Here is a 19,480-nt window from a genome sequence, read left to right on the forward strand (position 1 = left end):
AGAATCAGTGGCGGGATACTTTTAAAAAGGATGAAGGGAGCCCGAGGCTCTGGCAGTGAAGTGGCTTGCCCTAAATCACACTGCAAGTAAGAGGCAGAGCTGGACTTAAAGGCAAGCTGAAGCCCTCTCACCTCATGGAGGATGGGGACATGCACATTCACATTCACTCATCAAGCAGTTTCCCATTGTCAAGAGTTGGGGGGCTTGGTTAAAGCTGCATGCAAACCAGCAATGTCTGAACAAAACTGCTTTGGAGAGGCTGGGAGAGAGCCCTTCTCCACCCTGACGTGGCCATGAAAACACTAGTCCCACCAAGACATCAGGAGGCAAAAGCTGTTTTTCGGAGGAAGAGAGAGATCCAGAGAAGAATCTAATTAAAAAATGGTCATTTCAGGCTGGGTGCAGTGGCTCATGCTTGTAATCCCAGCAATTAAGGAGGCCGAGGCAGGTGGATCACCTGAAATCAGCAGTTTGAGACCAGCCTGGCCAACATGGTGAAACCCCGCCTCTACTAAAAATACAAAAATTAGCTGGGTGTGGTGGCAGGCACCTGTAATCCCAGCTACTAGGGAGGCCGAGGCAGGAGAATCGCTTGAACTCGGGAGGCGGAGGTTGCAGTGAGCTGAGATCACATCACTGCGCTCCAGCCTGGGGGACAGAGCGGGACTCTGTCTCAAAAAAAAAAAAAAAGGTCATTTCAGACCCTCCTTCTCCTTGTCAACTTCCTCTTGCCTTTTAGATAACAGACCTAGTTTCTGATAGCTCCACTCAGATCTAGAATCTAGATTTCCAACCTCTGTAAAATAGGTCAAACAAGTATTTATTTATAGACCTATCGCCCAAGACACTGAACTTAGATATGCCCAGTCTATCAAAAAGGAATGTTTTTCTTTTCTCTTTTCCATTAGAGACAACCTAAAAGTGTTGATGGGGCATCGCTTTAAAAAAATATATCTCTAAGTTTCCTTATTCAGAGCCGGAAAAGTGAACATTCAATAAATATTATAACAAAGGCATGTTCCCCCAGAATACCCACGTCTCTTCAGAGTGTAGTGAAGCCCCTGCTTACACTGCTGCTGTCTTGCTCATCCTGTCAAGAACCAGGGGCAGCTGCCAGCTCTGGAGGGAAAGCCTTCTTTTGCAGAGAGGTAGAGTAGAGAGGGGAAGTGAGAAGTGAGAGGCAGCGATACAGCGTATGAATCAGACAGCTGAGCTTCAAGCGTTGTGTTGTGTCCTCAGTGCTATGTAAACACGATAATAAAAAAAAAACTTGTTCAAAAAATAATAAGTGGATCTTGGCTGAGGCACAGTCGTCTCCCACAGAGCAAATGATCTATGGTATGAGAAATTAGTAACCTCTCTGAATTAACCACAGAAGAGTGGAATCTTTCTCATAAAGATCTGGAAAGCATTCAGGCCTCATTACGAAGGCCAGGACTTTTTTGCAGATAGCAGATTTCCCCCTGGGCTAAAAAGAAGTCTCTCCCAAAAAAAAAAAAAAAAAAAAAAAAAAAAAAAAAAGAACTTAAGAAAAGTCATTGTAGCTGACTGGTTCAAGCTGACTGGTGCAATCAAAAACTGCTCTGGTTTCTGTTTCAGAAAAATAAATATTTGATCAAAGCACGCAGTTGTTCAGACCTGAAGTCAGTTCAGAGTAAGAATTTTGCTCCACGCAGTCGAAGTGCCTGTGTGATGGCCTCCCCATCCCCAAGGCCTTCCCCATCCTTGCAAAGGTACAGCAGCGGCCACGGAGCTGAACGCAAGCCCCTGAGTTGGAGTCCATGGGGATTCAGAGTGTGCAGCGTAGACACAGCCCTAGCTTTGTGGGGCTTGCAGCCCAGGAGACACCACACGATCATGAAACAGCCACACCCACGCTGTGACTTTGGGCAAGTCCCCCAACCTCTGAGGCCCTTCTTTGTTGCTGGGCTGTACTTGGGAACATTCAATCCCCCTTGCAGCACTGCATCCCCCAACCCCACCCCAGACCCCCGACCCCTGCTGGCTGCCTTTATCTCGCTGTCTCTGTGTGTCCATCTCCGCCTCTCCCAGCCTCCTCAGATCCCATTTTCCTCAACACCACTGGCCCTGCTAGACGCTTTCACTCTTGTTCACCCTTCAGATCTCAGGCAAGGACCCCTTCCCTGAAACCCCAGACCACACTGGCCCTGCCCTGATCTCTCCAACCCTTCCCACTTCCCTTTTTTGTGTGTGTGCTTGTCTGACTAGCATCTGCCTTAACCAGCTGATAGTCTTATCGGCTCTGTGAAGGCAAGAGAGTCTCTTGTTTTGTTCACTTTTACAAAAAAAGTCCTGGAGGAAATTATAAAGGTAGGCAAGCAACACATATAAAAACTTAGCCCAGTCATAAAGAGAGAATGCCCAATACATGTTGGGGTGGGGGCCGGGGGTTGAATTTAAAATTTGGGCTGAGCGCGGTGGCTCTTGCCTGTAATTCCAACATGTTGGGAGGCCGAGGTGGGAGGATGGCTTGAGCCCAGGAGTTCAAGACCAGCCTGGGCAACATGGCAAAACTCCATCTCTACAAAAAATTTAAAAATTTGCCAGGCATAGTGGTGGTGCCTATAGTCCCAGCTACTTGGGAGGCTGAGGTGGGGGGATCTCTTGAACCCAGGAGATCCAGGCTGCAGTCAGCCGTGATCATGCCACTTGTACTGCAGCCTGGGTGACGCAGCAAGACCCTACCTCAAAAAGAAGAAAAAAGTAAATAAATAATAAAACTTGCCTCTAGGCTTAGTCTCTATGTCACTGAAAACCTGTTTCTCCATGACTTTCAGGGGAATTGTTGTCACCCAATATTGCTGTGGGACTGCTGGGGGTTGGCCCCAGGCTTCACTGGCCCTGGGGTTCCCGACACCCACAGAGAGCTGCTCCCTGCACCTCCCCACCCAGTCCTGCTGGAAGCAGACACAAGGGTGATTCTGAGGGCCCCATTACAACATCTCATTCCTACCAACCTCAAGAGCCCCTTCCTGCCTCTTCCAAATTAGCTTTCACCCTTAACAAAACATGCCAAAATGATATGTCTCAGTAAATTATATGATTCTTATCTGTGGCCAGAAGTCTTGTTTTTTCCGTTTTGTTTTGTTTTGACCCATTCTCAGTTTCGTATAACCCTTTCAGGCAAATTTCTGCATCCAGAAGATATAATTTTTCAGCACATGCCGCAAAATCCCAGGTACTGAGCTCAGGACAAAAGAAGGAGAAAAAAAAATCCCACCTCCCCTTTTGGATCATTTTCATTCCTTTCCCGTAAAGGAAACTTGGAAATGTTTCAAAAGCATCAAGTATTCAGAATCAACTAAAAACCCAAATTCTTCTGTCTTTTTGTCTTGTTTGGTCCCCTCGGTCACTTTTTCCCTCTTCTACCCTCCAGAAAAGACAAAATACCAGTTACCTACTAATTAAATGAGTGCCTCCATTTAATCAATTTGAGAGATTCACTGGGTTTATATGGGAGGACTAGATTTGGGGGTTAAAAAATTGTTCATCAAGTTACAGATGAATTGGGCTAGGAGAGCTTTGAGTGTCGACCAGCTAGGAGAAGGGGAAGGAGGCTGAAATGGGAAGAAAGAAACAGGTGTTTCTCAAACTTCTTTAGCTAACACACTGCAGGTCTGGGACTCGAACCCAGGGCTGTCTTTCTCCACCACCACCAAGACATGTTCTGTCACTGCTTCTGCATCTATTTCTGGGACTGACCCACACCTCCTCTTATGTAACTGGCTGGGGAAAAAAAAAAAAGTTTACATGGTCACAAAGCAATTTGCAATTATCTTCTTTCTAAATATTCATAAGCTGGGATTATTTTCCCCTTTGGATGACAACACAGTCGATAACATCGCTGGAAAGTCTTTGGTTGACTTAGTTTTTCTGAGGTTTTCACACTCAAAACATTGAGCAAAAATGAAGGATGATGAACAAACCCCAAGGGGCTTTTCCTTAGAAATGGCCAAAAGCGTTCACCTTACAATTTAAACAAGAGGTGGAGACCTTTCATCTTAGGGTGGCAGCACCCCCACCTGAGCTGCCATGCACCTCCCTCCTGGGGAGGTGGGCTCCAGCCCAGCTACAGCTCATTTCCTGGGCTGCGTCTCCCTGTTTCCCTGACCAACCAAGCCCGACCCAGCCACAGCTTTCTGAGACAAAGCCGGGACTTTTGGTGACAGCACATGCCTTGGGCTCAGCCTCCTCCTTTTGTCCCATTCTTCCTGCCCCCACTAGGACCTGAGCCACCCCAAGGGGGCTCTGCAGCTGGGGCAGAGGGTCCATTTGCACACACCAGAGTAACTGGCTGCACTTAGCACTGTGCCAGGCATGCAGCCTCCCATCTGAGTGACAAGACAACCGTGCCCCACGCTCCACATCTTGCACTTAACACTGTAAACACCACGACTTCTGCAAGGGGCACACTTCCAACTCCCTGAAAAATCTCTTTGGGGATCACAAAGAAGAGATTAGGAACATTTTTCAGGAGGTAGCATGAAGCCCAGATATTTATCGTCCATGGGTATTTTCTGGCCAGTGATTCACATTCACATCATTCGTGGAAATCTCTGGCATCTACTGCACTTATTCAGACCAATTTGCTTAGTAATCACTGCAGGCGCGCTTCTGTCCTGCTTCCTAAGACGTGTAATCCAGTTGGGCATGGAAGCCGCTAGAACAGAAGCTCAGATCCAAGCTGAGGCACTTGAGAGATCATGCTGTTGAAACCTCTCATCTCCCAGAGAAGGACCAGGAGCAGGCCATCTGCCCCAAACCACGGCTGACTTCCAAGTCTGATAAACAGGGCAGTGGGAGACTCCTTCTGCATGTTGGGCAATTAAGCTTATAACTGGAAGTCTGAGCCCTCAACTACTTTCAGAAACAGATTTAGAAATAGATGGTTTTTGTTTTTTGTTTTTTTGAGACGGAGTGTTGCTCTGTTGCCCAGGCTGGAGTGTAGTGGCGTGATATCAGCTCACTGCAACCTCCACCTCCTGGGTTCAAGCAATTCTCCTGCCTCAGCCTCCCGAATGGCTGGGATTACAGGCGCCCACCACCATGCCCGGCTAATTTTTGTATTTTTAGTAGAGACAGGGTTTCACCAGGTTGGCCAGGCTGGTCTCGAACACATGACCTTGTGATCCGCTGGCCTCGGCCTCCCAAAGTGTTGGGATTACAGGTGTGAGCCACCGTACCTGGCCTAGAAACAGAAGTTAATATTATTTTCCCCAAGTAGAGTTGGGTTTTCAAGTTTCATTAAAGGTTGTGTCTGAGGGTGCAAAGTGAAAATGATACATTGAGGCAATTATCCAGATACTTACTGTCAAACTACCAGAACCTTTGCCTCAATTAGTGAAATAACTGAAGCAAAAAATGAGCATATGGCTAATTCCAGGAATAGCCAGCTCAAGCTCTCCACCTGCTCCAGGGGTCAGAGGCAGAGCCAAGGGGATGGTGAAACCAGTCCCCACCCCGCAGTGGTGTATGTGCTGACCACTTGGGAGCAGAGTGGCGGTTACCAGGACATGGGTTGTCTAGACAGCTGGTGTTCTCATCCTGGCTCCATGGCCTGACACTTAGCCCACCTCAGTTCCTTATCTGAAAAATGGGGATGATGTGACAATATGTAGTCTAATGGAGCCACAGGGAGGACTGAGATAATCCATGGGAAGCATCAAGCAAAGACCGGGCACCTGGGAAGTGCTGGAATCATTGGCAGTGCTCCTCATTATGGCAACCATCATTGTCACTATTATTTCTGTTTCCACCTGCTCTTTGACATTTAGCTGATGGGCCGGGTACATGGCTGGTCTGGTTTGTGTCACACACTTCCATATTTTATTCCAGCATCTCCTAGAGGGCTGCCTTGCTGAAATGCATCCGAAATGAATTACTTTACTGTCTGTTACAATAACTAGTCCTTCATATTCAAATCCAGAAAAAGATCAAAACGCATACATTTTAATGTCTTCTAAGTCCATTGTGAAAAGCATCACTATGCTCTTATTAAAAATTCTGCTTTCATCACCTGCCTTAATATCCCTGTTCTTTAATTTAAAAAAGAAGTCAGAAAGACAGAGGAAAACAGTTATTTTTAAAGTAAGACCTTATCTTATGAATAACTGTAAAATGTTCTATTTTAATAAGAAACACAAATTCAAGCAATAAAAAGGGGATCATTTTTACTTTAGAATGTTTGGCCTTTTGGCATTTTGGGCCCTAAGTATACAAAGAAAGCATACAAGCAGATAATCCAAGCTAGAAAGTATCAGAACATGCTGTAGCATGCCTCTCTCTGGGCTGAGCTGGGGTCAGATGTGAATCAGACAGGACCAGGCAGGATGAGAACTGCCCCTCAGGTGAAGAGGACAGTCCCTTGTCTCTGCACAGACATCCATGAGCTTAGCATTCCTCCCCAGAGGCCTCTCCCAAGGATGCAGGTCTGTGTTGCTAGGCAAAGTTGCAAACTCCCACAAATCAACATCCGGTTTGAGTTCCTACATCCTGTAGTCCTCTTAATATGGAGAGGTCGGGTTCAACTGACTTCTTCAGGCTCCGCTCTAGTACAAATCAGTGCCACACAGATCATAAATATAGCCAGGAAATTCAAGAGTCTTGCAAAGTTCAACTTAGTCCCTTGAACTAACTTGAAGGGACTTCAAGTTGTTTGGGGGATCCCCCACCATTGGTGATATGGCACAGATGAAAATGGGGCAGAGGCACCATGAACAGAGTAACATCACAAGAATCATCGGGGCCAGGCTCGGGGAATTTGGGACAGGGAGTCCAGGGTCTCTGGCAAGTCTCTGAGTCATCAAGATGAGTGAGCTTCAAAAGCAACACAGAGGAGAACCACGAACAAGCAGTGCCGCGTGCAGGACCCATGGCCTGGGGAAGGCTGAACAGGGATGGAGAGTTTACAGTTTCACAGTTTTAAAAGTTTGAGTCACTGACTTTCAACAGGTGAGGCAGAGCAGGGGACCCGGAAAACAGGAACAGTGCTCCTCCACGAGCCCCTGCCATAGGACATCTGGGCAGAGGCCAGCCTGAGCCTGGACCTTCCCAGTCAGCCAGCTCATCCCTCGAGGAAGGACGAAGATTTCTCTCTCATTGCCCGCCTTTAACACTTCCGTATTCCAGGCCTGACCAAACCAGATTTATCCATTAGGTTCCATGACATGTGGAATATAATGAGGGCAAAGAAGTCACCCCGAGATGGGAGTTCCCCTGAATCTAAGGTACAACTGTGCCTCCCTTTAGCTGTAGGACTTTGGACAAGTGGGGACATGCAGAAAATGGTGATGTCCCCCCCAGCATGTTGTCAGGAGCAAATGATATAGTCTGGCTGTGTGAGTGCTTTGTAGAGAGCACACAAAGGACAGGATTTTTCTTTGCAATGGAAAGTAGTTACAGTGTTGTCCAAGAAACAGTTTCTGGAGAAAAAAAAAAAAAAGGAAAAATCTGCACTTACAGATCTAGAGTAAAAACACAATGTAGGTCTGAGGTTCCTAGCCACTCCCAGGCCAGAGGCCCCTCTGGGAATCTCTCCCAAGGGAAATGCATATGCCCACCTACGGGGGTGTCACTTCAGGGAGGTCAACATGAAGGCCATATTTGATCAGCAGATTTAGGGGGCATGCTCCAAATGAACCCATTCAATAAAGTTTTGTGGGACTTCTTTTTGTTTTCGTTTTGACACTGAGTCTCGCTGTGTCGCCCAGGCTGGAGTGCAGTGGCTCGATCTTGGCTCACTGCAACCTCTGCCTCCCAGGTTCAAGCGATTCTCCTGCCTCAGCCTCCTGAGTGGCTGGGATTAAAGGTGCGCACCACCATGCCCAGCTAATTTTTGTGAGGTTTTTTTGTTTTGTTGTTGTTGTTGTTGTTGTTTTAGTAGAGACGGGGTTTCACCATGTTGGCCAGGATGGTCTTGATCTCTTGACCTTGTGATCTGCCTGGCTCGGGCCTCCCAAAGTGCTGGGATTACCGAAGTGAGCCATCGTGCCCGGCCCTCAATAAAGATTATTAAAGCCCTACTCTGTGTCAGGCCCAAGTGTAGAGCCCTGGGATGCAGCAGTAAACAAAACAAGTCCATGTTCAGCTGCACCTCGTAGGCTGGTGGGGAGGCTTCCAGAATCCAATGAAGAAGAGGGCAGATAACCTTAGATGGGTTGAGCGCCTTGGATGAGAACCTGCCAACCCACTACCCGGCTCACCTGCGAGTCCCTGCCCGCCGCAGCCTCTGTAGGCTGCCCTTCATGGCACTGTCTGGGGGGTCTCCTCCAGAAACAGTGGGGCAAAGGCAGGAAGCAGAAATAAAACCTAATTTGCTTTCTGGGCCACATTCCTGTAGCTTAGTATTTGGCGGTGCTCTCTACCCCACTGGGGTAAAGAATTCAATTTGATTTGATTTGATTTGATTTGATTCTAATTTAAAGGCAGAGTTCTCACCCTGACCAGCGGCAGGCCATGTCCCACTTGTGTGAGATGCAGTGCAGCCCAGGGTGAGACGTGCTCAGCTCTCTCTTCCCAGCCTAGAGCGTTAGAGAAGATTCTCATTTTCTAAAGGCACTCCCTGGAGGCAACTGGCAGTTTCCCTCTTTGGGTAAGGTACCCAAGGAGATGGACAGGCCAGCCAGAGCCCAACGGACCCATCACAGGTGGTCTTGTGGCCATCTGTAGGGCCAGGTGTACTATCAGCCTGAAACCCTGCTCCCACATGAGCCAAACAAGGGGCCACAGTGGGGGCTTCTCTCCTCTCCTCCAACTGCCTGGCACTCTGAGTCAAATTCCAGCAAGTGCCTCAGAGCATCACTGCTCAACAAAAATGGAGTGTGAGCCCATACCTAGGTTAAATGTTACAGGTGCAGTTAATTTTCATGTAGTTCAACTCGAATAGACCCAAAATAACCACTTCAACATGTAGTCAGTGTAAAAGTTATTAATAAAAAATTTGAATTTTTTTCATACTAAGTCTTCACATTCCAGTGTGTATTTTACACTTAGGGCCATCTCAATTTGGATGCTACAGTTTCATCTAAAGTACCTGAGCTGTATCTCGATTTCATAAGACTTAGAGTTGGAAAAGGAGTTATGGACCCAAGCTGCTCCAAACATTCTTAAAAGTTTTCTAATAACTGAATTAAGTATCTGCTTTTAAATTTAAAATAGTTAAAATTAAATGAAATATAAAATTTCCATTCTTCCACCGTCCTAGTCACATTTCGAGCATGATCCCGTGGAGCAGCAGACACAGAGCTTGTCCAGCTCCGCAGAGAGCTTCCTGCACAAGACTGCTCAGGCAGGGACCTCCTGGAGCGCAAGATCTGTTTCTTATTTCCTTCATTCCTCTCCTTAGCCAGCCTCCCAACAAAACGCCCTGGGAAGTCACTGCTTCCCCAAATTGAGTACAACTCACCTAAGGCATTTGTTACAAACAGCTTCCAAGCCCTGCCCCAGATTTACTGAATCTACTTGGGGTAGGGAAGACAGCCGGGCAATAACCCCAGCTAACGGCCACAGGTTTTCCTTCCTTCCAAGTCTCTTTTATCCAGCCACTGCCACTGTTGTGGGTTACAAATTTGACAGAGCCGGGGCAGGACACACACCCCAGCTGGGGCTCTGCTGCTCAGTGCAGAGTCCTCTCTTCTTCCACTTCCTGTGTGGTTGGGGAGACCAGCACACCTGCACTCAGAGTTCTCATGAGCACATAGGAGGCTCAGTAAATGTCAGTTGCCTCTTCCCACTGCTCTGGATCCCCCATCACACCAAATAACAGCTTTTGGCACAAGGAAAGCTCTTTCTCCAACTAGAACACTGGGTGGGAAGTCCAGGGGCTGGGTGCAGAACCAGTTGGTTCTGAGAGTAGACTGAGCTACAAATAAAAACCTTTCTTGACTGAGCCATTAAATGGTGGCAGCTCTCAAGCCCTCCCAAGAGAATACCCCAACCAGCTACCAGGCCAGCCACTTTCCTCTCAAAGATGAGCCTGGAGGCTTTGCTTCATTGCATGCAGACACCCAAAGCATGGAGACTAAAATGCCGAATTCTGGGCTCTTCTCAGAGACCAGCCAATCCCATCCCCAAGTTCAGACACAGATTGGCTTCCAGTGAAACATGACCACGTGGGCAGAACCCCAGGAGGGACAGCGGCATCTTTCTGGCGCATCCCAGAAGCCTTCCCTCTTCCAGTGCACCCACATCCAACGCAAAAAGGGCCAGCCGTTACCCCCCGGGGTCTTTTCTTTTTTGGGAACTTAGGCAGAGGACAAAAGGGAGTCAGTCTCACCTTACATTTTTTCCAGGCTCTTATTTCATCTTTCCAGAGACTCATACGCTGCTGATCGCTGCTGACGGGAAAGGTAAATGGGTACAATCGCTTGGAACACTGGTATTATCTACTGAAGCTGGGTACACTCATTCCCAAAGACCACAATTCCACTCTTAGTTACATACCCAACAGAAAGGCATCCACATGCTGATCAAAAGACGTGAACTAGAATACTCATTGTACTATTTGCAGGGCCAAAAACTGGAAATCACACAGTGTCTACCCACAGTAGAACAGATAAATACAATTCAACTGCGAAAATGAACAAGCTACACCCGGGAAGAATCTCACTGATGAAGTACTAAGCAAAAGAACCCAGATACAAAGAAGAACAACGCATGATTCCAGTTAGAGACAGCTTAAAACAGGCCAAAAACCCAGGTTGTGGAAGTCAGGATAGCAGTTTGCCGTGCGTGGGGACTGAGAGGTGGTTAATGACTGGAACGGAGCCCAGCGGTCCTGGGGTGCTGTCTGTATACCTGATCTAGGTACTCGTTGCACAGGTGAGTTCTGTTTGTGAAAATCCATCAGGCAGCACACTTAGGATAGAAGCTCTTTAATGCATGAAGGTTATACTCCAATTCCTTAAAAGTTCACCAAAAAAGAAAGCCAGATAGATGGTGGGAAGTTTCTGCCCCATCAGAAACCAAGGGAGACGCAAAGGGCACAGCAGCCATTTGACAGGCGCATGAAGGAGCCAATGCAGGCCGGTCCTTGCACCTTGACCATGAAGGCAAATGTTCTCTCATCAGACGACGCCCGTTTCCTTTCAGAGGCACCAAACCAAAGCTCCTCTGTTCGTGCATTTTAAAATGGTTAACAGAGCTCGTAACCACTTAGGGCTTATTTTACGACCCGGCTCTTAGTCAGAGGGCTAATGACCTCCAGTTGCCAGGTTTGATGGGTTTCCAGGGTCTTAAATGGCTCCTCCCGGGTGGACTCAGCCAGGAGGCTGTAGATCCCCCTTGGCCATATCCCGGGCCCGCTCAGCTTGGCAGCCACCTACAGGCTACGCCCACACAGGGCAGGGGAGAGGTCTCAGGTGGGGGCTTTAAAACAGATGCTCTCCACATAGTCTTTTTAGCCTCTTTGCATAGAAGACTTTCTCAGGGCATTAGTGGGTGCGATCAGCGCAAGCTCAAGCCATTCCTGCCGCGCCCCCAGGGAAGGCAGCTTGCTCTCCCTCCCAGGATCTTTCCACTTCATCTCTGCAGGGCCAGTGCCCCCCAGCCACGAAAGACACCAAATCCTTGCACTGCTGCCATTGGACAGTTTCTACTTGGCAAGTTGCTTCAAGAATTTCTCAAATCTCTCAGTAGAGAGAGAAAGTCAGCAAGTCCCTGGAAGCCTGGAGGCAGGGGGCAGGAGACACTAAACAGAGTGTGCCACCCGATGGCGGAGGGCACAATTCGGGTGGCAGGTCAGGGCAGGGGCCTGGGTGGGAGCATCGCCCAGTTGTGATCATCAATCCAGTCTCTAGAAACAAGGATTCTAGCACATTCTAAACCTTAAAATGAGAACTCTGCGTCCAGGCACCTCATTGGGGACTTAACATAACTTCCCTCTGCACGCCCAACACCATCGCCAGGTCTGTAATCTCTGCCTCCTCTCCCTCCCCACAGAGCTTCCTCCATTATGACCTGGAGCTCTCCAATGCACCCCGCACCTCTGCTAGACTGGGCTCACAGCATCGGCTCATAGACCACTTCCCGTTCCTGTCCCCAGCTCATCAAAACTGAAATTAAATGATCCTTTGCCTAAGTGTTTCCACCTCATTCACCTCCTAGACTCTAACCTCCATGAGGACAGGACCTGGGCATGTCTCACTCGCCACTGCCTCCCAGCAGCCAGGGCTGACTTTCCTTCTGAATGCGGCTGTGCTAGGCAAGGGGGTGCAGTGTGTGGACAAGACAGACAGGCTTCCAGCCCCCGCGGAGTTAATGATGTTTTGCAGGGAGGATTGTTCCGGCACATTCCTCTTGTCATGCTTCTGTTTCTCTTTTGTGTCTCAAGATTTTTTCCCCCAATACTTTTAAGCCAGACTTATTATTCAGGTTCTCTCAGACTCCCACATCAGGTAATACAAATATTGTGAAGTTTTTTCCTATTATTTTGCTTCTGAAAGTGAAAACAATGACTGTGGATAGCTTAACGGGGAAAATAAATAAAGTCAGCTTTTGCTTGAACGTGAAGGTGCTATGTTTGTTATTTGCCGAATAAGTTAAGAATAGGCTGCACGTCCCCATGGTGGGGAGGGTGCAATCCCAGACACCCAGAACAGCACAGACCTCCCTCCACACATCCGAGGCTCCACGGGAGAAGCTTTGGCCTCCAGCACTGCAGGCTTCCTGCCCTGCTGTCTCTCCCCAGCCAGGAGGTATAAAGGATGGTTTCTTTCTTTCTTCAAGTGTCACAGCCCATTCAGGCCCATCGACTTGTGACAATGAGAGGAGAGCACAGCGGCCCGGCTCCCTTTGAGCTCACATCTCCAGTGACCTCTGTACAAACCGAGGACAAAGGGAGGAAAATCTAGCTGCGGTGCAGTCACTCCCCCGAGACGCTGCTCAGAAGAGATCTGACTTGGGCAGCCCTCTCCTGATGTATTCTGAGCACAGCATCCACCCCGCACACTCCCTTCCAATAAAAAACTAACTTTAATGCTCATTCAAGAACCCCTCTTCCAATTTAAAACCTGAAAAGTCCGGGCTCTCCTTGGCTGGAACCTCTCCTGTCTTTGGCAGCCGGCCCTGGATGCTCCTCTCTCCCTCTCCACTGGCAAAGGGGAAAGGGCACCTCTGAGGCTGGGCCAGCCTGCAGGGAGGGAACAAAGAGTCAGCACAAAGGAGTCCCGGGCCCTTCCAAGCCTCTCGCTCCAGGGAGATGCTTCCTGGGTGGGATTTTATTTCCTTGCCAAGATGCACTATGTCCCCCTCAACTTTGCAAGGTGGCATTCTCCGGGATCCAGAATGACAAGGATGACCTACAGTGGCCCCTAAAATCCTAGACTGTCTCCAGGAGCTTTTTACTCCACTGGGAGGGGCAGAGCTTACACAGCGGACATCAGGGATGAAAAGCCAGGGGAGACGGGCTGCCCCTCTCTCGGGACTGAGCCACAGTGTCACGACAGACACACACGTTAACCACACATAGGTATTGGAGAGACACTGTGTGTCAGTTTTTTCCATTTCACAGTGAAAAATCACCAGGACTAGAGGCTTAGACACACACATAGTGTAGATGGGTTTTGTATTCAGGTTTTCTCTTCTCAAAGCTGAGCTGTCAAGTCGGTGAGTTTCATTAGAGAATGTTGGTCCTTGTCCCTGTCTGTTCTGAAGAGCCTAGCAGTAGACTGTCCCAGATTCCTGACGCGTGGAGGCTGAGAAAGCCACATGAAATTCCCCCAGCAGACCATGCTGTTGGCTCCATGAGTTAGTTGATTCAGCGGGCATTTCCTAAGCGAGTGCTTGGGTCAGGCCTCCAGCCAGAGCCCCCCAGCACACCGAGGTGATTCAGCTGCAGCCTGCACCCCCCGTGAGGTCACAATTCACACAAGTTGCTACAAATCACATTGGTCTAAGATCAGCATCCTACAAGATCCCAGAGCCAGCTCTGAGGGCGGAGACCCACAGGCCATCACACGGGGCCCTTTGCTCAGAAACGCCCTATATGGGATGTATTGTTCCGCTTTCCCTAGTTTTAAATTCTTAATAATTTTTAATGTGCATTTCATGTTGTGTTGCATCTTGCAAATTATATAGCCTGTCCTGGAGATACCTAAAAAGTTATCTTATCAGGATTAAAGGAGGGTGAGAACACACCCAGAGTGCTGTTCTCATTCCTGGTATATGTTAGAGCCAAAGAACAGATACTCGGAGAATGGCATTCCGCCTCGGGTTTAAGCTCATCTTGGGTTTGAGCAGAGACCTTTCCCGGGGCGTGTCAGAATGAGAATCAGAATCTTCCATTCCATACCAGGAGTGAGGATAGCAAAAGCTGCTTCCATGAGCCTGTTTATCATGTCTCATCTTGAACGGTATGTTCTCTAATGCAGCTCTGCCTGATGATTTAAAAATATGGAACCCTTTAATTCATCATGCTAATGTGATTACACATTCATCCCCAGAGTCCAGGCCATCCCTGAGGCACTCAAGCGGAGGCCTTGTCTGTGAAATTTACGAGCCGAGGCTTACACTCTTTCAGCCCCTTTAAATGGGAAAATCTTTACCTTAGTTGAGTGATGTGCTCTGTCCACCGCCTAAAGAGAAAATTAAGCCTTCCAAGCAGTGCCCTGCTCTGTTAGTTTCTGCAACTCATCCCCAAGCCTGCGCAGTTTAAACACCATTTACAAACAAGCTTAATTTTAACCTTCCTTTGTGGAGAATGCAAAATCAATTAAGTATATACTGATAATGCCCTCGCATCTCGTTCCGGTGGCATCTCACAATTAATGCTGCCCATGAGGCCGAGCGTGAGCAGCTCACACAGTCCTCTGGTTATTACGAGCATCACTCGGCTCCGGAGTTGAGCGCAGAGGGAGGCAGGCACAGCTCGCTACATGGGGACTCTGCCTCTTTGTAAAATCAGCTTGTAGATGGTTTAACTAAAATACACCGGAGCATAATTCAATTGGAATTGAGGCTCCCATCAAACCAAACTAGGCTGCAGAAATTTTACCAACCTTAAAAGCACCTACAAGGGGCAAGGTACAAATTTCGTTTGGATGTTGCTTGGGTGTTTCTAGCTCTACAGGTAGAATTGTTTTCACCACTAAAACCAACTGCACTCAGAAATGGAAGGGACACGGCAGATCTCACATAAGCCTCTTGCACTGCAGGTAAAGAAACAGAGACTCAGAGAAGTCAGGACAACCCCAGGGCACAGAGCAGTCACTGTGCAGGTCTGAGCCAAGGAGGGAGCCCCGCAAGGTAAGAATAAGCAGTCTCTGACTTCACACTGCCTATATTCCAGGCCCGACTCTACCATCCGGCTGCAGGAATGTGGGCAGGGTGAACTCCTCCGAACTCAGTTCTTACATCTGTAAAATGGGGATGTTAACTGTATCTACCTCAAAGGTTGCTGAGTGTGTAAAATGAAATAAAGTAGATAAAGCCTAAAGCTTACTAAGTACTCAATGCAGCTTGGTTTCCCTTATCAAAACTGCAGCTCCCCTGGTCTGTCCTATGAACCAAACTGCTGTCTAAGGTTCTTTATCTCTGAGAATCTCTCAGAGCTGCGGAAGAAGGTTACCTGTGTGCACGCATCAGAGACAATGCACCCACAGAGCACCATGTGGACCCGTGGAACCTGTGAAATTCATCCTCCAGTATTTGTTGAACTTATGGAAATGAATTTTAATTGATTGTTAATTGGAAGGGATTGAAACATCCTCTAAAAGACAAACAGCAATGCTAAAGCTTATGAAATTCTAAAACGCTTCTAAAATGCTATAGATCCCTAGATTTAATAAGAAGAATAAGGTCTGCAGCTCAGTTAACGGTATTTTACCAGTGTCAATTTCCTGGCTTTGATCATGTCTGAGGGTTGCATAAGATGTTCTCCCTGTGGGAAGCTGGGTGAAGGGTACACAGGGACTCTGTACTATTTTTGCAACTTCTTATGAGTCTGAAATTATTCCAAAATAAGAAGTTAAAAGTATGAGGCAGCATATAGGAGTGACAAGAGATTATGGGGACTCTGAGCAAGCATTCAGCATGTCAATACAGCCACAGCTTCCTGGTGTGGCCTCACGTGACTTGGGAAGAGATGCTGAATGAACAACTGGAATGATTCTAAACCAAACTACTCAGAAAAAATATTTCTTTTATCTTTCCATTTATTAAAATGCAAAGAAATTTATGTTTTGTCCACCATTTAAAAATTAGTCAACAACATAAAACGGAGATGTATATTACTGCCACAACTACTGATAAATATTTATCGGGAAAACTTTGCAATGTAACAAAGGATCACTCTTAAGGATGTCTGGGAAGACCACAAAGAGATTTCAAGTTTATGAAAATAACTGATAGACACAATCTGTTGACGCCCTACTGTGTGTCAGGTTGACAAGCTGGTGCCTTGGGTGTGGTTTCCACAAGAAAGCCTGGCATTAACACGTCATTAACAAGAACGGACTCCATGTGGTATGGAGCAGTTCAGGAGTGGACAAGGTTCAGAGTGTCCTGATGGAGGACCTGGGAGGCCAGAGTGCTGCCCCATGGAGACCACGGTTACTCAGGTTAACGGCAGGACCTGGGACGAAGAGGCAGCCTGGGGTCCACTCCTTCGCAGGTAGGGAGGTGGCTGCAACAAGAGGACAACCAACAGCAGGGCCCTCGAGAAACTGAGGTTCTTACTGACGAGGGTACAGAAACAGCTGGAGGCAGCACTAGGAGGGAGGAAGAACTGCCTGAGAGGGCCCAAGTCCTGAGCAAGGGCCGGGTCTCTGTTACAGCCAGGGCCGGAAAGCAATGCTTAAAGAAGAGGCCAAACCAGCAAACAGTTTTCCATGCCTCATCCCCCTCCAAAGGATTCCTGCTCCAGGATCTAGGCTGCATGGAACTGTCCCCAAATTCAAGTTAACGGCCTGTGTTCACCTTTGGGAATTCGCAGTCCTATTTCAGTCTTGTTTTTATGAGTGTGGTTTCAGCTGCCCACCCCAGGATGTCCCCCCTCAAGCATGTGCTTACATAAAAATAGCTCTGCCTCCCCAGCCAAGCCCTAAGTGAGAGGACGGGGACGTTGGGGTTTTGCTTTGTTTTTTGCTAGCCCTGTTTTCTGAAACTGCAGCAGCTGCAGGCCAGCGAGCATCAGACAGGTGTTCTTTACCCAGAGATGGGACGGGGTGAAGGCAGAGCGGCAAATGTCAGTGCAGAGGATGCAGAAGAGAAGAAAATCAAACCAGGCGCCCAACAAACAAAGTCTCTTTCTCCCGAGCATAACTGAATCCCATCCCATCAACAGGTTCTCCCCTTTGGGTTCTGGCACTGACTGTTCCCTCCTTCCAAGCATCAGACAGCAGCACCCTCAGACCATTCAAGAATCAACTGAGATGTCACCTCCGTGAAAAGGCCTTCCTCGCCCACCAGCCAGTCACTCCAGCACATGGCTATTATGCCTGTCTGTTCTCTTGTATTTGCGACCTTGTCTGCTGCCTGTCTCTGTCCGTGAGAATATGCCCTCTGTAAGCGCTGGGACCCTGTGTGTCTAACTCACGGCTAGATCCCCAGCTCCTAGGACAGCATGGGGTACACAGCAGGGCCTCAATAAAGATTTCTTTTCACTGGAGGGTGACTCTCAAGAGGATGTGCAGAGCTTGAGTCAGAAGAGTTGAAGACATCAAAGGGCCAGGCTCCCACATATTCTTCTTGATCAAAGCTGAAGGACTGGGGCAAGTCACTGACTTCTGCAGGCCTCCATTTCCCCAGCTATAAACAGACGATCTGAAAGACGCTCACCATCCCCGCACTACGGGTCAAAGTTTCCAATTATTCACTGTACTCCTGCCTGTTTTCCTTTCACCCATCTGTCTGTCCATCTGTCCAATCATTCTTTCTCATGGACTAGGCCCGGGGGATGCCACCTTGAATAAGACATTTCCTGTTCTGAAGGGACAGATAACCTTCCAGTGGCAGAAACAGAAAGGAGGCAATTCTGCACTGACCAGCTATCTGTCAAAGGAGACTCCTGCGCCTCCAGCCCAGGCTACTGTGGGGATGAGAATGGGGTCCTTCCCCAAGAGAAAAACAGATCTAAAATTCCACCACTGCTACTGAGTGATGAACAGTGTGTGTTACTTATAACCAGGGAATCTGAACATGAAACTCAAAGACAGCCACAAAGTCTCATCACAGATTGAGGACAAATGAGGCTAATTCCTGAGACCACTGTGCTAATTATCTGTCCCTTATCTTTGCCACAGGAGAACTGGAAATTCTCATTAGAAGAATGATTACAATCACTGCTAAGTTCCATCAGTGTTTCTTAGCTAAAGGGCTTAACAAATGCAGGTCCGTGCATGCACACACACACGCATGCACACACACATATGCCCAGCATCCATCCCCAGAGATTTGATGCAGCAGAGCTGATGTAGGACCAAAGTATGTGCATTTCTTTCAATAAGCTCCGTGGGGGGTTGCAAAGCGGCGCCCCTGATTTACAGCCACTGAGTTTCTGCCAAGTTTACTTCTTATTACAGCTGTAAAGGTGTGTTAGAATGTCAATGATAACAATGAGAATTATATCCATGAGGATTTTAATGGAAGAACTTTCCTAAGCACAGAGAACACTCCAGCCACAAAACACTTTTATCCACCTCATCAGAGCTACATGGTGCCTGGAAACATCAACGCTGGAAGGACCAGCCTGAGGACACAGCTGCCCCTGGGACCACACCCCCAGGCCATGCAAGAAACCCAGCCTAGGGAGATCTCCCAACCGGCCTCCACATATTTCTTTCAATGCTTTCACCCAGTGTACTACTGAAAAAACAACTTCCGAATGTATCCTGGAGTCACAATCACAGCCCCTTGCTTATGGGCTTGGCCAGATAAGATAAAATTTCATTCTCTGAATTGGTTCTTAATTTAATTATTCCCCGGATAAGCAGCCGGGCCTCCCATCACTGCAGGGGAGAAAGAACTAGAAAGACGCTGGCGCCACAAGTTGTAGTTCTTATTTGGCCACTGGTGGATGGGGAGATGTTCTGGGCCTTGGACATCAGATGCATATCGGATGGACAGAGAGATGGGTGAAAGGAAAACAGGCAAGAGTCCACTGGATAACTGAAAACCTTGACCGATAGTCACATAAAAGAGGGCAAGCTAACCACCATCTGTTCACCCAGCCCACCTTAATCTGCTGCCCCAGGCCAGTCAAGAAGGCAACTTGGGGTTTTAGTAAGAGTTTAGGGAGAACATTTGGAGTAATTGGATTGTCACTCCAAAAACCTGGATTCAATCCTGTCTCTTTATGTGTGGCTTCTCTGGCCCTCAGTTTCCCCATATATAAAAAGGGGCTGAACCATGTTTGCCCGAAGGCCTTTCCAGCTCCAGGATTCAGACAATTCAGTATCTCAGCCAGGATCACTGACAGGGGGATCAGGATCCCATCTAAGAACAAATCCTTTTCTAGGGTCAAGGA

General features: G+C 48.0%; 3 protein-coding genes across 7 annotated transcripts in view; 2 read left to right on the forward strand and 1 right to left on the reverse strand.

The window, feature by feature from the left end:
* The window catches only part of ABRAXAS2 (abraxas 2, BRISC complex subunit), a 943,775-nt gene that overhangs the window by 163,174 nt on the left and 761,121 nt on the right, over window positions 1–19,480 (forward strand). The gene's annotated exons all lie outside the window — the stretch shown is intronic.
* The window catches only part of LHPP (phospholysine phosphohistidine inorganic pyrophosphate phosphatase), a 661,086-nt gene that overhangs the window by 99,350 nt on the left and 542,256 nt on the right, over window positions 1–19,480 (forward strand). The window lies entirely within an intron of this gene.
* Window positions 1–19,480, reverse strand: part of CHST15 (carbohydrate sulfotransferase 15) — an 85,878-nt gene that overhangs the window by 55,268 nt on the left and 11,130 nt on the right. Inside the window, exon 1 of one of the 5 annotated variants that reach the window (XM_050803738.1) lies at window positions 1,070–1,963. The exons of the other annotated variants lie outside the window; for them this stretch is intronic. The gene's annotated coding sequence lies outside the window, so the exon portion shown is untranslated. Of the gene's footprint in view, window positions 1–1,069; window positions 1,964–19,480 lie in introns of those variants that run through there. 5 annotated transcript variants of the gene reach the window in all.

This window comes from Macaca thibetana, chromosome 9, assembly GCF_024542745.1.
Source record: "Macaca thibetana thibetana isolate TM-01 chromosome 9, ASM2454274v1, whole genome shotgun sequence".
NCBI lineage: Eukaryota > Metazoa > Chordata > Mammalia > Primates > Cercopithecidae > Macaca > Macaca thibetana.